Here is a 16,129-nt window from a genome sequence, read left to right as displayed (position 1 = left end):
CATAGCAGGAGGCCATTCATCCTGTCATGTCTGTGCTGGCTGTCCAAGTGCAATTCGGCTAGTTCCACTCTCTTTTTCCTGTAGTCCTGGATTTATTTCTCTTCAGGTGCTTATCCAGTACCTTTTGAAAGCCACGATTGAATCTGCCTCCACCACACTCTCAGGCAGTGCATTCCAGATCCTAACCACTCGCTGCATAAAAACATTTTTCCTCATGTCACCAACGGTTTTTCTGCCAAATCTCCTTAAATCTGTTCCTCTGGTTCTCGATCCTTCTGCTAATGGGAACAGTTTCTCTCTATCTACTTTATCTAGCCATCTCTTTTCTAAGGATAACAACCCCAGCTTCTTCAATCTATCTATGTAACTGAAGTCCCTCATCCCTGTAACCATTCTTTATAAATCTTTTCTGCACCCTCTCTCAAGCCTTCACGTCCTTTCTAAATTGCTGTGTCCAGAATTGGACGCGATACTCCAGTTGAGGCCAAACAAGTATTTTTTGAAGGTTAATCACAACTGCCTTGATTTTGTACTCTATGCCCCAATTTATAAAGCCCAGGATACCATATGCCTTTTCAACCACTTTCTCAACCTATCCTGCCATTTGTGCACATATACCCACTCTCCCTGTACCTGTACCATTTATTTTATATAATATAAAAACAAGAAATGCTGGAACCACTCAGCAGGTCTGGCAGCATCTGTGGAAAGAGAAGCAGAGTTAACGTTTCGGGTCAGTGACCGGAAACGTTAACTCTGCTTCTCTTTCCACAGATGCTGCCAGACCTGCTGAGTGATTCCAGCATTTCTTGTTTTTATTTCAGATTTCCAGCATCTGCAGTATTTTGCTTTTATTTTACCATTTATTTTATGTTGTCTTTCCTCATTCTTCCTACCAAAATGTATCACTTCACACTTCTCTGAATTAATATTCATCTGTCACATGTTTGCCCAGTCCACCAGCTTGACTATGCCTTCTTGAAGTCTATCACTATCCTCCTCACAGTTCACAACAGTTCCAAGTTTAGTGTCATGTGCAAATTTTGAAATTGTGCCCTGCACACCCAAGTCTAGGTCATTAATGTATATTATGAAAAGCAGGAGTCCTAACACTGACCCTTGGGGAATCCCACTGCATACCTGCTTCCGGTCCAAAAAACGGTTCACCAGTACTCTCTGTTTCCAGTCACTCAGCCAACTTTGTATCCATGCTGCTTGTGTCCCTTTTATTCCATGGGCTTCAACTTTCCTGGCAAGCCTATTATGTGATACTTTATGAAACAGCTTTTGCAAGTTCATGTACACTACATCAACCTCATTACCCTCCTCAGTCTCTTCTGTTACCTCATTAGAAAAACTCAATTAAGTTAGTGAAATATGATTTGCCTTTAGCAAATCCATACTGGCTTTCCGTAATTAATCTACACTTGTTCAAATGACCATATTAATTTTGCTTTGGATTATCATTTTTTTTTATTCATTCATGGGATCTGGGCGTCGCTGGCCAGGACAGCATTTATTGCCCATCCCTAATGGCCCTTGAGAAGGTGGTGGTGAGCTGCCTTCTTGAACTGCTGCAGTCCATGTGGGGTAGGTACGCCCACAGTGCTGTTCGGAAGGGAGTTCCAGGATTTTGACCCAGCGACAGTGAAGGAACGACAATATAGTTCCAAGTCAGGATGGTGTGCGACTTGGAGGGGAACTTGCAGGTGGTGGTGTTCCCATGCATTTGCTGCCCTTGTCTTTCGAGTTGATAGAGGTGGTGGGTTTGGAAGGTGCTGTCTAAGGAGCCTTGGTGCATTGCTGCAGTGCATCTTGTAGATGGGTACACACTGCTGCCACTGTATGTCGGTGTTGGAGGGAGTGAATGTTTGTAGATGGGGTGCCAGTCAAGCGGGCTGCTTTGTCCTGGATGGTGACGAGCTTCTTGTGTTCTTGGAGCTGCACCCATCCAGGCAAGTGGAGAGTATTCCATCACACTCTTGACTTGTGCCTTGTAGATGGTGGACAGGCTTTGGGGAGTCAGGAGGTGAGTTACTCCTGCAGGATGCCTTGGCTCTGACCTGCTCTAGTAGCCAATGTATTTATATGGCTACTCCAGATCAGTTTCTGGTCAATGGTATCCCCTAGGATGTTAGTGGGAGATTCAGTGATGGTAATGCCATTGAATGTCAAGGGGAGATGCTTAGATTCTCTCCTGTTGGAGATGGTCATTTCCTGACACCTGTGTGTGGTGCAAATGTTACTTGCCACTTATCAGCCCAAGCCTGAATATTGTCCAGGTCTTGCTGCATTTCTACACGGACTGCTTCAGTATCTGATGAGTCACGAATGGTGCTGAACATTGTGCAATCATCAGCGAACATCCCCACTTCTGACCTTATGATTACATAGAAACATAGAAAATAGGAGCAGGAGTAGGCCATTTGGCGCTTTGAGCTTGCTCCGCCATTCATTATGATCATGGCTGATCATCCAACTCAGTAGCCTGTTCCGGCTTTCGTCCCATACCCTTTGGTCCCTTTAGACCCAAGAGCTATATCTAACTCCTTTTTGAAAGCATTCAATGTTTTGGCCTCAACTGCTTTCTGTGGTAGCGAATTCCACAGGCTCACCACTCTCTGGGTGAAGAAATTTCTCCTCATCTTAGTCCTGAAAGGTTTACCCTGTATCCTTAGACTATGACCCCTGGTTCTGGACTCCCCCACCATTGGAAACATCCTTCCTGCATCTACCCTATCAAGTCCTGTTAGAATTTTATAGGTTTCTATGAGATCCCCCCCTCACTCTTCTGAACTCCAGTGAATATAATCCTAACCGACTCAATCTCTCCTCATATGTCAGTCCTGCCATGCCAGGAATCAGTCTGGTAAACCTTCGCTGCAATCCCTCGACAGCAAGAACATCCTTCCTCAGATAAGGAGACCAAACTGCAGACAATATTCCAGGTGTGGCCTCGCCAAGGCTCTATATAATTGCAGCAAGACATCCCTGCTTCTGTACTCGAATCCTTTCACTATGAAGACCAACATACCATTTGCCTTTTTTACCGCCTGTTGTACCTGCATGCTTACCTTCAGCGACTGGTGTACGAGAACACCCAGGTCTCGCTGCATATTCCCCTCTCTCAGTTTATAGCCATTCAGTTAATAATCTGCCTTCCTGTTTTTGCTACCAAAGTGGATAACCACCCATTTATCCACATTATCCTGCATCTGCCATGCATCAGCCCACTCACTCAACTTGGTATGATTGAAGGAAGGTCATTGATGAAGCAGCTGAAGATGGTTGGGCCTAGGACTACCCTGAGGAACTCCTGCAGTGATGTCCTGTAGCTCCGATGATTGACCTCCAACAACCACAACCATCTTCCTTTGCGCTAGGTATGACTCCAACCAGCGGAGAGTTTTCCCCCTGATTCCCCTTGACTTCAGTTTTACTAGGGCTCCTTGATGCCATATGCACTCAAGTCCTGCCGTGATGTCAAGGGCAGTCACTCTCACCTCACTTCTAGAGTTCAGCCCTTTTGTCCATGTTTGAACCAAGGCTGTCAGGAGCTGAGTGGACCTGGCGGAACCCAAACTGAGGGTCACTGAGCAGGTTATTGCTAAGCGAGTGCCGCTTGATGGCACTGTTGATGACACCTTCCATCACTTTACTGATGATTGAGAGTAGGCTGATGGAGCGGTAATTGGCTTGGTTGGCCTTGTCCTGCCTTTTGTGTACAGGACATATCTGGGCAATTTTCCACATTGCAAGGTAGATGCCAGTGTTGTAGCTGTACTGGAACAGCTTGGCTAGTGGCACGGCACGTTCTAGAGCACAGGTCTTCAGTACTATTGCTGGAATATTGTCAGGGCCCATAGCCTTTGCAGTATCCAGTGCCTTCAGTTGTTTCCTGATATCACGCGGAGTGAATCGAATTGGCTGAACTCTGGCATCTGTGATGTTGGGGAATTCAGGAGGAGGCTGAGATGGATCATCAACTCTGCACTTCTGCAAATGCTTCAGCCTTATCTTTTGCACTGATGTGCTTCCCAGCACCAAGTTTAAACTGACTGGCCTGTAGTTGCTGGATTTATCCTTGCATCTTTTTTGAACAAGGGTGCAACATTTACAATTCTCCAGTCTGCTGGCACCACCCATGTACCTAATGAGGAATGGAAGATTATGGCCAGCACCACCACAATTTTCACCCTTCTTCCCTCAGCATCCTCAGATGCATCCCATCTGGTCCTGGTAACTTATCAACATTTAAGTACAGCCAGCTTTTCTAATACCACTTCTTGATCAATTTTAATCTATCCCTTGTCTCAACTACCTCGCCTTTCCCTGTGACTTGGGAAGCATCATCTTCCTTCCTAAAGAGAGATGCAAAGTACTCATTTAGTACAAAAGCAAAATATTGCGAATGCTGGAAATCTGAAACAAAAACAGAAAATGCTGAAAATATTCAGGTCAAGCAGCATCTGAGGAGAGAAAAGCAGAGTTCATGTTTCAGATCTGTGTGACCTTTCATCAGAACTCATGTAGTACTTCAGCCAGGCCCTCTGCCTCTATGTGTAGATCCCCTTTTTTTGGTCCCTAATTGGTCCCACCCCGTTTACTGTCATTTATTATTATATGCCTATAGAAGACTTTTGGATTACCTTTTGTGTTAGCTGCCAGTCTTTTCTCATGCTCTCTCTTTGCTTCTCTTAGTTCCTTTCTCACTTCCCCACTGAATTTTTTATATTCAGCCTGATTCTTATTTGTATTATCAACCTGACATCTGTCAGAGGCACCCCTTTTCTGCTTCATCTTATTCTGTATCTCTTTCATCATTCAGGGAGCTCTGGCTTTGGCTACCCTACTTTTCCCCCTTGTGAGAAAGTACCTTGACTGCAGCCGAGCGATCGCCTATTTAAAGGCAGCCTGTTGTTCCATTACAGATTTGCCTGCCAATCTTTGATTCCAATTTACCTGGGCCAGATCTGTTCTCACCCCACTGAAATTGGTCCATCTTCAATTAAGTATTTTTACTCTAGATTGCTTCTTCTTCTATTCCATGGCCAATGTAAACTTAATGATACTATTTCAAAGCGATTGGCTGCTTAACCTGCTTCATGACATCACGGTTGTTGGATGCCTGGTGACCCCCATGACTTGGCACCAAATTGAAACTGAGGTCGGCAAAGGTGAAATCCACACCAGAGATCACTAGATGTTTGTAGGCAGCTTTCTTTGAGGTAAGCGGCAAGCACTGTCACTTTGCCACTGACTGCTAAATCTGGGCTAATATTTCCTGCAGATGGTTTTTGCAGCATTAACTGATGTCCCTCGACCCATTATTCGTGATGACAATGTCCTGAAAACTTAGGCACCAGTATGCGATGGTGCATCTCCAATTAAATTCTCTCACTAAGCAGGTGGCTACTTCATATTTCAGTAGTTGCTACTTTTAGAATTGAGCCGTGCTTCCCTACTTAACAAAGGCTGAATGCTAACATTATCATAATATTGAGACATGGCAATATTACGTGAGCGTACTTGAAGTCTGTCTGATTAACTCTCTTTCCTTCCAATGGGAACTTGTATTATTGAAGCGATGATGAAAAATTTATATAGTTTGTTTTTGACCTCAGGACATCCCGACGTGCTTTACAGCCAATGAAACATGAAGAATATTTGAACTAATCAACATACCGTTGCCCCCATCACGATGAACACTCAAGAACCAATTGAAATTTACTTCAGCTACTTGGATTATCTGTGTGAATCTCTTTATTCTGATCTTTGTTAAATCTATTTATAATGTCAAGCATGCACAGTTTAGGGTATGTCAAAGATCAAAATCAAAATAGGTTAGTATAAAATGAATGTGGGGCACCTTTGACATAGTTGTTATCTTGTGAAAACAACTATGAATAGAGTTGGTAAGTTACAGTATTTTACATTATACAGAACACTTTCCCTGAATTTTAAAATTCACCTGGGGAAAAATAATGCTGAGCTGAAAGCCCAAAGATAAAAGTCAGTGTATGGTTGGTTGACTGTTTTAAATTTGGGTGGGCTTCCTGTCTATGATTTAAAAAAAAAATCAGTTTTAGCTTCTAGTCTAATTGCAGCTGGTCGATCTCGGTTCACTGGCAATATTGGCTGCAATATAAGGCAGCAGCACAACACGGAACTGTATTGATGTTGCAAGCAATTCGTTGTCACCTCAACTCAAAAGTGTAATTACTTCAGTGCGTACACCAGAATGCGTTTTATATATGGAAAGAGTGATTTCTTTTCTCCTTTTCCCCTTGTTTGATTTCCTGCTTTTTTTTTGCTGGTGGAGGTGACATACCATATAGTGACAGATGTCTGATGTCAGCTTGTGTACCACATTGTTAGGTCAGAAAGTTTGTATGTGTGTGCACACGTGTGTTAACATGGCTGTACTGTACTGTGGCATCACATGAAATATTACAGTATGCACATATTTATGAAGTATTGGTGAATGCTGGTTGGTTAATATAAAATTGAAGTTTCCTGTATCTATGAGAAAGGTAACAATTTACGAACCCATGATACAAATTACAAGTCCTATTAAGCGTTGCCTTCAAAATTATCCAGCGTTTTATTATTGAAACTTGCTAACTGGCCATTCCTTTAAAATACACCACACATTTACTTATTCTTTGGCTCACTGGCCCTGGATTAGTTTTGGACAGCATCAGCAAGCTCAGATCATTTTGAAAACAGAATATACAGATTGAATGTCATTTATGTTGGTTCATCTCAATTGATTGCTGATATCCAAGAGGTTAAAGGGTTGGCTTCGTCATTGACAGAATGTGTCTTGGTGCCAGGCTTGTTTAACTTATCCCCATGGAGTAGAAATGGGTGGATATATATACATATAAGATATACAGACCTGCACTTGATTTTGGCTTATACATCTCCCCTTTGAATGTATGCACCTATTACAAGAGTATGTTCAGATATTTTACTTTTGAATAGTGCTGAAAAAGTTGGCATACAATACCGGCCTACTGTGTACGAAACTGATGGAAATTTGCATAGATGGTAGCAATTTTGAATTTTCCCTGTGAAAATATGCAAAAATAGAGCAACAATTGATAACACTGGTATTCTTGCTAAATAGGGAAGAAATTCAGTAGTTGCATTTGGTTGAAAGCAGAATACTTGCTTTAATCAACAAGTGCAATTTGCATAGTCAAATCCATCATTGAAAGAATGCCTGTTCAGCAATCTCTGGAGAATATCCCTGGAGAATCGGCATGTCCCGTGTGTTCTGTGGCTTGTGCCCTGGATGATCCCAGTCTTAGAACCAATGTGAGCTACAGAACTCGCTTGCTTTCTTTCTCTCTCGCGTTGGCTTCGCTCTCTCTGGTCAGTGTATCTTTCTCTTGTGAGTATGTCGGTCTTTGGTCGGTCTTTCTCTGTGTGTGTGTGTGTGTGTGTCTTTCTCTCTCTGTGGTCAGTGTATGTTTCTCTTGTGAGTATGTGTCTCTCTGGTCGGTCTCTGTCTCTCTTCGTGTGTGTCTCTCATCTATGCGTCTTTCTCTCTGGTCAGTGTATCTTTCTCTTGTGAGTATGTCGGTCTTTGGTCGGTCTTTCTGTGTGTGTGTGTGTGTGTGTGTCTTTCTCTCTCTGTGGTCAGTGTATGTTTCTCTCGTGAGTATGTGTCTCTCTGGTCGGTCTCTGTCTCTCTTCGTGTGTGTCTCTCATCTATGCGTCTTTCTCTCTGGTCAGTGTATCTTTCTCTTGTGAGTATGCCTCTGTCTGGTCGGTCTGTGTGTGTGTGTCTCTCTCTCTTCATGTGTATCTCTCATCTGTGTGTCTTTCTCTCTCTCTCCTCTGGTCAGTGTCTCTCCTCACTCCCTCGGTCTCTGGTCAGTGTGTCTTTCTCTCTCTCTTATCGGTGTGTGTGTGTGTCTGTCATCTCTGTCGATGTGTGTATCTCTCTCTCTGGTCGGTGTCTTTCTCGTCGGTTGCTGTCTCTCTCGCTCCCTCCCTCTCCGGTCGGTCTCTCTCTCTTTCGCTCGCTGTCTTTCTCGTTGCTTGCTCTCTGCCTGTCTTATAGATTTCTTTGAATAATTGAGTGATGGAATTCTGCCCCACCCCACCTCTGACTTAGCACTAGGAAAAATCCAAGAAAACCATTTAAAACAAATGGAATTCTACTTCTGTTGAAAAAGTGGCCCTGATATTAAGCCAAAATAGCATAAGCACCACTATCACTACAACATAGCAAAGCCTCTAATTCGCTGTGAGAAATGCCACGAGATCGAGTAATAAGCATAGCTTGCACTTCCTGTAAATGTTGCAGTTTCCCAGCACACTTTGCTGATAGGACCACTATTATAAACCAGCTAACGCCCACAGACCTGCTGGTAAGTAATAAATATTAATCAAATAAGGGAGAAGTGAAAAGTAAGAGAAGGGGGAAATAGAACAGTGGACCAACCTGAGTGAGGAGGACTGTGTGTCTCTCGTCTATGCAATACAATTATTCAATACAACCTGTAACACTGCCCTGTGTGGAGAATTCTTCAGGTAGCTGAGTGGCTTTTATTCATGTGAACTTGGAATGAGGCTTCTTTGTAATTACGGTGAGTTTCATTGCTCACGAGGTTTTTTTTAGTATGTTGACACTTGCAACCAAATAACAGGATAAGGCTGTCTTAGAACTTTGTGTTGGATGATCAGTTTAAAATTTGTGCGTTTGGAGCAAGTGCTGACTCCTGGGCTTTTCCATTCATATAAATTCTCATGTGTAAACCACAGGCAAAAATGATGCAGAAATATGTGTGTTTTGGACATGACAGCTGGTGCTGTTGTGGTAAGGGATTTTTCTGGCACTTTCTTTGCCTTGTGCTGTTCTCCTGTGATATATTCATTAAAAATGCCAATAAGATATATAGACATCGAAGAAGAAAAAAATACCAAGAACACTACGTGAGCTCAGGGAAAGACATAATCTGATAGTGGAAAAGACAGTAAAAGAAAAATGAAATGGCCAAATCTGTAAATTGGACGATAAGGGGCAATTGAAGGGAGAGACTTTACAGAAGAGAAGTGAGCAAGCTTTGTTTCAGTAACAGGAAATAGTGAAGGATATTGTTTTTAAAAGAGAACAGAGGAAGGAACACTACAGAAAACTGATGTATAAAGGGTTATCTTTGAGTATTATTATTCCCACACGGAAGAGTGTCTGCAGAGACTCATCGACAGGATTGCGGCTGCCTGCAACAAATTTGGCCTAACCATCAGCCTCAAGAAAACGAACATCATGGGACAGGATGTCAGAAATGCTCCATCCATCAATATGGGTGACCACGCTCTGGAAGTGGTTCAAGAGTTCACCTACCTAGGCTCAACTATCACCAGTAACCTGTCTCTCAATGCAGAAATCAACAAGCGTATGGGAAAGGCGTCCGCTGCTATGTCCAGACTGGCCAAGAGGGTGTGGGAAAATGGCACACTGACACGGAACACAAAAGTCAGAGTGTTTCAAGCCTGTGTCCTCAGTACCTTGCTCTATGGCAGCGAGGCCTGGACAACATACGTCAACCAAGAATGACGTCTCAACGCATTCCATTTTCGTTCTCTCCAGAGAATCCTTGGCATCAGGTGGCAGGACCATATCTTCAACGCAGAAGTCCTCGAGGCGGCCAACATCCTCAGCATATACACCCTACTGAGCCAGCGGCGCTTGAGATGGCTTAGCCATGTGAACCGCATGGAAGATGGCAGGATCCCCAAGGACACATTGTACAGCGAGCTTGTCACTGGTATCAGACCCATCGGATGTCCATGTTTCCGCTTTAAAGACATCTGCAAACGCAACATGAATTCCTGTAACATTGACCACAAGTCGTGGGAGTCAGTTGCCAGTCATCACCAGAGCTGGCAGACAGCTATAAAGGCGGGGCTAAAGAGTGGCGAGTCAAAGAGACTTAGCAGTTGGCAGGAAAAAAGATAGAAGTGTAAGGAGAGAGCCAACTGTGTAACAGCCCCAATGGCCAATTTTATCTGCAGCGCCTGTGGAAGAGTCTGTCACTCAAGAATTAGCCTTTATAGCCACTCCAGGCGCTGCTCCACAAACCACTGACCACCTCCAGGCACTTACCCATTGTCTCTCGAGACAAGGAGGCCGAAGAAGAATTTAAAGAAAATGTTGATTGCATTATTTTGCAATTAATTCCCTTTAATTTTCAGTTATCTTGCAAATTAGCTAAGATGACTTGGAAACTAGCAGGGAGGCAGCTTCTCTGTATCATATGACTGAACAAAATCACCCAGGGAACCATAAACTTAGGTTTATTGTGGCAAAATACAGTTGTGCAGACTCATTTACAAGAAAAATGATAGCCAGTTCAATTAAAAATGCAGTGAGGGGAAAATGGCACTGGAGCTCTGACAGACAACATAACTTATAAATAACTACTACAGCATAGTATTCCAGGACCTGAACACAAAAATCAAGGCTGACATTCCAGTGCAGTACTGAGGGAGTGCCATGCTGTCAGAGGTGCCACCTTTCGGATGAGACATTAAACTGAAGTCCCATCTACCCTGTCACGTGGCCGTAAAAGATCCCATGGCACTATATCAACGAAGAGTGGGGACTTATCCCCGGTGTCCTGACCAATATTAATTCCTCAATCAACATCATTGAAAAGAAACTGGTCGTTATCACATTGCTGTTTGCAGGACTTCCTGTGTGCAAATTGGCTGCCGCGTTTTCTACATTACAACAGTGACTACACTTCAAAAGTACTACATTGGCTGTAAAGCACTTTGGGATGTCCTGAGGTCTTGAAAGCTGCTATATAAATGCAAGTATTTCTTTTTTGTCTTCATAGAGTTGTATAGAATGTACAGCACCAAAACTGAGCATTTGGCCCAACTGGTTTGTGCCAGTGTTTATGCTCCATATGAGCATCCTCCCACCTAACTTCATCTAATCTGATCAGCATAATCTTCTAATCCTTTCTCCCTAATATGGATATCTGGCTTCCCTTTAAATGCATCTGGTCGCCTCAATTACCCAACTGTGGTAGTGACATCTACATTCTTATTGCTCTTTGGGTAAAGAAGTTTTTCCTGAATTGTTTATTGGATTTATTAGTGATAATATATTTATGATCCCTCGTTTTGGTCTCCCCCCAACAAGTGCAAGCACTTTATGTCTATGCTATCAAACCCCTTTCATAATCGTAAATTCTTCTTTCAGGTTACCACTCAGCCTACTTTATCTAGAGAAAAGTGCTTCAGCCTGTTCAATCTTACCTGATAAATATAACCTTTCAATTTTGATATTAGCCTCATAGATCTTTTTACGTTTTTTCCAGACCCTCTGTATTCTTTCTGTAAAGAAAGTGGGGGGTGGGTGCGGTGGAAGAGAGAGGGCTGTGCTCATTACCTACCTGCCTTCCTGGTATTTTACCAGCGGCGAGGTAGGTGTCTGGTGGCCCGCCCACCCTTGGACCATTTGAGGTTCTTAAGTGTTTATAATGGCCACTTAAGGGCTGCTATCTACTGCTGCTGGTATCAGTGTCCATGCCACGTAGGGAGGCTGCCAGGTATATTCTGGTGGCCTGATTGTGGGTTCCTTCCTGCTTTTGCATCTGTGCTCCTCCCAGTGGCAAGGGCAGCCCCGCTGACTCCATCATAGCCCCTGTCCCCTCTCCACCCACCCCCACCACCTCGCCAGGGCCTGCCTGACTGGCCCCAGCGCACCCACCCCAGTTCCCTGAACTGCAGGCCTTCATCGTTGGCTGGATCCTGGGCCTACTGCAGTTATAGCAATGGCCACCACTCCCGGTAGCGTTGCTGGGAACTGAAGAGCTGTCGGCCCTCTGATTGGTTGGCTGCTCTTGGAGACAGAACATCCTTCCTCATGGGGGCAGATGCCATGACCTCAGGCAACTAATTGCCTGAGCTATGCAAAATTGCATCATGGCTTCTGGGCTGGCAGAGGCGGGCTCACCCCCAATTTTCCAGCCAGTGGGTGGGGCCACTGCCTCCACCTTACGATTAAATCCCAGCTGAAGTGTGCACAGTACTCCATGTGAGATCTAACCAAGGTTCTGTACAAGTATTGGTATGAACGTGTTGGCCTGAGACTCTGAATCGGTTACCTTGAGGAGTGAACGAATGAATGTGTGTGAGATGGTTGGCTTTAGAACTGAAGGAGCAGGTACTGAAATCTTGCATCAGAAACCCAGTCACTGGCACTTTTAAAATGAATATGGTTGCTTATACTTATGTTTCTTTGTTTCCCACTCCTATATTCACGAGCACAATTTTAACAGACCCTGTGGAGTATAAATGTGAGCAGAAAATGCTACAATACCAATAGATATCAGTACCATAGAAACTTAAAGTGCAGAAGGAGGCCATTTGGTCCATTGTGCCTGTGTTGGCTCTTTGAAAGAGCTCTCCAATTAGTCCCACTCTGCTTCCTCTTTCCCCACAACCCTGCCAATATTTGTTTTCCAAGTATATATCCAATTCCTTTTGAAAAGTTACTATTGAATCTGATTCCACCACCCTTTCAGATAGTGCATTCCAGATGGACATAACTTGCTAAGTAAAATAATTTCTCTGCTTTCTTTGCTAATTATCTCATCTGTGCCTTCTGGTTCCCGACCCAATAACACTGCTGTTTTCTGTTATATTTTTCCAACAGCAGCAATGAAGGAAGTGGGTGGTGCAGTGGTTAGCACCGCAGCCTCACAGCTCCAGTGACCCGGGTTCAGTTATGGGTACTGCCTGTGCGGAGTTTGCAAGTTCTCCCTGTGACCGCGTGGGTTTCCGCCGGGTGCTCCAGTTTCCTCCCACAGCCAAGGACTTGCAGGTTTGATAGATAAATTGGCCATTGTAAATTGCCCCTAGTGTAGGTAGGTGGTAGGAGAATTGAGGGAAGGTGGGGATGTGGTAGAGAATATGTGATTAATGTAGGATTAGTATAAATGGGTGGTTGTTGGTCGGCACAGGCTCGGTGGGCCGAAGGGCCTGTTTCAGTGCTGTATCTCTGTATGAAAACACTCAGCAGGGGGTTTGGCTCAGCAGAATAGATTACACTTTGATTGACCCTGCTCAGCACAACCAATGGGTGCAGTGGCAGTTGGAATAGATACTGTAAGCACAGCTATTCCAGTCAGGGTGCTGTATCCATTTATCCATTTGTTCATGCATTCTTGTTTCTTGTTGCCCATGATGGAATGCAGCCAGGAAAAGTAAAACTGTTCTCTCCAACGACACATACAGTGCGTGCACAGGAAGGCAAGAAGAAATGATGAAGCTTGGTGAATATCTGCCCACATCAAGTAAATTGATCTGGCTATTTGTGTGGATTATGCAAATTTAACTTTTTAAAAAAAACAACACTCAGTACATTTCTTCTTCATTGCTAACAGTACTACTTTGGATCATAAAGTGAGTTCATATTTCCAATCAGACTCCTCGGGTTGCCTGTTAGTGCGTAGCTGTGGAGATTGTGTGTCCGTGACTCTCTTGTCAAGTTTTTCCTTCCCTGTTGGGACAGCTGGGATCAAGAAGTTGCCACGTGAGAAAATCACATTAATTCACATCCTGGAACTGGAGAGCTGCTAATGTAACGCCTCTTGTTTAAGAAGGAATGAAGATAAATTGTGCAGTTAACGATAGACCAGTTGGGCACTTATTAAAAATCCATAGTTCAAGGTCAAATGACTGAGCATTTAGAGATACATGGCGTAATCAAGGAAAGCGCTCTCAGTTTTCTTGGAAGGCAAGTTGTGCTTGGCGAAGTTGTATTTTTTGAGGAAGTGATTGATTTGAGGTAAAGAAATTCAGTACACGTATATAGATTTTTGGAACTGGTGGGCAAGGTTTTCACACTGTTGCTTTGTTATATAAACATATCAGGGATATAATATGAGAGGTAATGTAGTAGCGGTAACAGAAAGTTTGTTGATGGATGGGATACAAAAGATTAGAGATAAATGGAAAATTAAAAACAGAAAATGTTGGAAATAGTAGGTCTGGCAGCCTACAAGGCTACTGGCCAAGTGCTGGAAAATGGGATTAGAATAGTTAGGTGCTTGATGGCCAGCACAGACACGATGGGCCAAAGGGCCTGTTTCTGTGCCGTATAACTCTATATGACTATATGAGGAGAGAGAAACAGGTTTAACGTTTCATGTTGATGACACTTCATCAGACCTGGGAAAAGTTAGAAATGTAACAGGTTTTAAATAGATAAAATGGGTGAGGGTGGACAAAGAACAAAAGGGAATGTCTGTAATAGGGTGGAAGACGGGAGCCATTAAATGACAAAAGAGTTGTTGGGGCAAAGCCGAAAGGAGTAATAAAGGGACAAGTAAAGAGACAAAAAAGGTGTCCAGAGGAAGTGTGAATGGTTAAATGTATTTTTTGGATTGGAGAAGGGTTGTAAGTGGTGTAGCCTAGGTGTCAGAGCTCAATCGTCTTTTATTCTTTATATAAACTAGTCAATCGCTTGTTGTGAACATGTAATGGTAACAGCTGACAGGACATGAAGGTGGATGCACGATTCTTGAATGTACTTTAGATATTAATGAATTGAAATTGACCCTAGGAAACATGATATTGCAATTTACTGATTAGACAAAGGCAAGATTTTGCAAACAGCAAAGACAACGGTAAAAGAATTAAGGAAGTTAGCAGAATGTGCAATCAGGGGTTGGATGCAATTTAATACAGAGGTGTGAGGTGACATATTTTAAGAGGAGAAGTCATGAAGGGGAGTACAAGCTCAATGGGAAGCTGCTGAAAATAGTTGAAGAGCTGAGACCGAGGTTCAAATCAACGTTCGGTGAAAGTCTAAGTGCAAGGCAATAAAATCGTAAGGACAATAACATTTTGTTTCTTAGAAATGAAAGCAAAGAGTACAAGAGCAAAGAAGTAATCATGAATTGTATAAGACAAAGGTAAGGCCACAGTCAGAGTTTTGAGAACCCCATCGTGGAGGGCCATTAAAGCTATAAGGTGCCTCTGACAAACTGTAGTTATGAGGAGATATTTGATAAATGGGGACTTTTCCTACTTGAGTGGAGAGGGTGAAGATAACATTTGAGTTTTTGACAATCTCAAAAGTTTTGGTAAGATAAATAGAAGAATACTATTTCCTCTGATTGTGGAGTCACTGACAAAGGCTTACCAATTTAAAGTTATCATTAAGCGTGAGGAGATTGTTGAGGAAATATTCTTTACACAGAATTGTTGGAGCATGGAATGCTTTGCCACTGGCAGTAGTTGAAGCAGATATCATTGTGTTATTTAAAGGAAAAAGGATAAACATTTGAAGCAGAAGAAGAAACAGGGCCATGGGGAGAGCGTGGAGGAGCAGAATTAGTTTTATATTACTCTGCAAAGCAATGGCATGAAAATGATGGGATGAATAGGCCCATTTAGTGCTGTAAACTGCTATGGTTCACTGCAAATTTGGATAAGTCCCAGCCTGGACAGTGAGTCAAATGTGATGCCAAATCTGCTTTTGCAGGTGGATCATCAGACGTTTTCAGGCAAAATGGGGGATAATGACGAGTGGCTCATTTATGACAATCTATTCCTTCAACTAGCAACTATGAAGCATAGTGGCTGAACACCCATGTGTTTACTAATTGGCATTTCTACCCACTTCTTTCCTTTTTCCAATGTGCTAATTTCTTTTAAACCTTTTGTTACAACCAGGTGAGAAATGTATCTAGGGGTCTGTTACTAACTTTACCTGGTCTTATTGTAACAGGGTTTTATTTTTAAACACACTGTGTTTTGAGCTCCCCTTTTGTGAATCCTTGTTCACAACTTTCCAATTATAAGACAAAGAAATGAGCACAAACAGACTTTATTTGGTTTAAAGAAGAAACATGAAATTTATTAAACCTTAAACTTAAACTCTAATACGGTTCACACTTTATGGATATATGACTCGCCCACGCTAGCATGCACACGTGATATAAACATGCAGATAGGGACAGAAAAGAGCAGAAGAAAAGATAAGTAGAACAGTTTGAAGTAATATCTTGTTACTGTTTCTCAAGCTTGCTGTAGTCCTTGATTGAAGATATGGTCTTGTGTTTCATTGGGGCCCAGTAGTCGTCTTAAA

The 16,129-nt window shown here is 43.0% G+C and overlaps 1 protein-coding gene across 9 annotated transcripts in view; it reads left to right on the top strand.

The window, feature by feature from the left end:
- The window catches only part of LOC137373900 (alpha-(1,6)-fucosyltransferase), a 904,043-nt gene that overhangs the window by 50,751 nt on the left and 837,163 nt on the right, over positions 1 to 16,129 (top strand). The window contains exon 1 of one of the 9 annotated variants that reach the window (XM_068039456.1): positions 8,363 to 8,384. The exons of the other annotated variants lie outside the window; for them this stretch is intronic. The gene's annotated coding sequence lies outside the window, so the exon portion shown is untranslated. Of the gene's footprint in view, positions 1 to 8,362; positions 8,385 to 16,129 lie in introns of those variants that run through there. 9 annotated transcript variants of the gene reach the window in all.

Source organism: Heterodontus francisci, chromosome 9 (genome assembly GCF_036365525.1).
Source record: "Heterodontus francisci isolate sHetFra1 chromosome 9, sHetFra1.hap1, whole genome shotgun sequence".
In the NCBI taxonomy this organism is placed as follows: Eukaryota; Metazoa; Chordata; class Chondrichthyes; order Heterodontiformes; family Heterodontidae; genus Heterodontus; species Heterodontus francisci.
The sequence above is the reverse complement of the archived record's forward strand: the minus strand, read 5'-3'. Positions and strand labels throughout refer to the sequence as shown.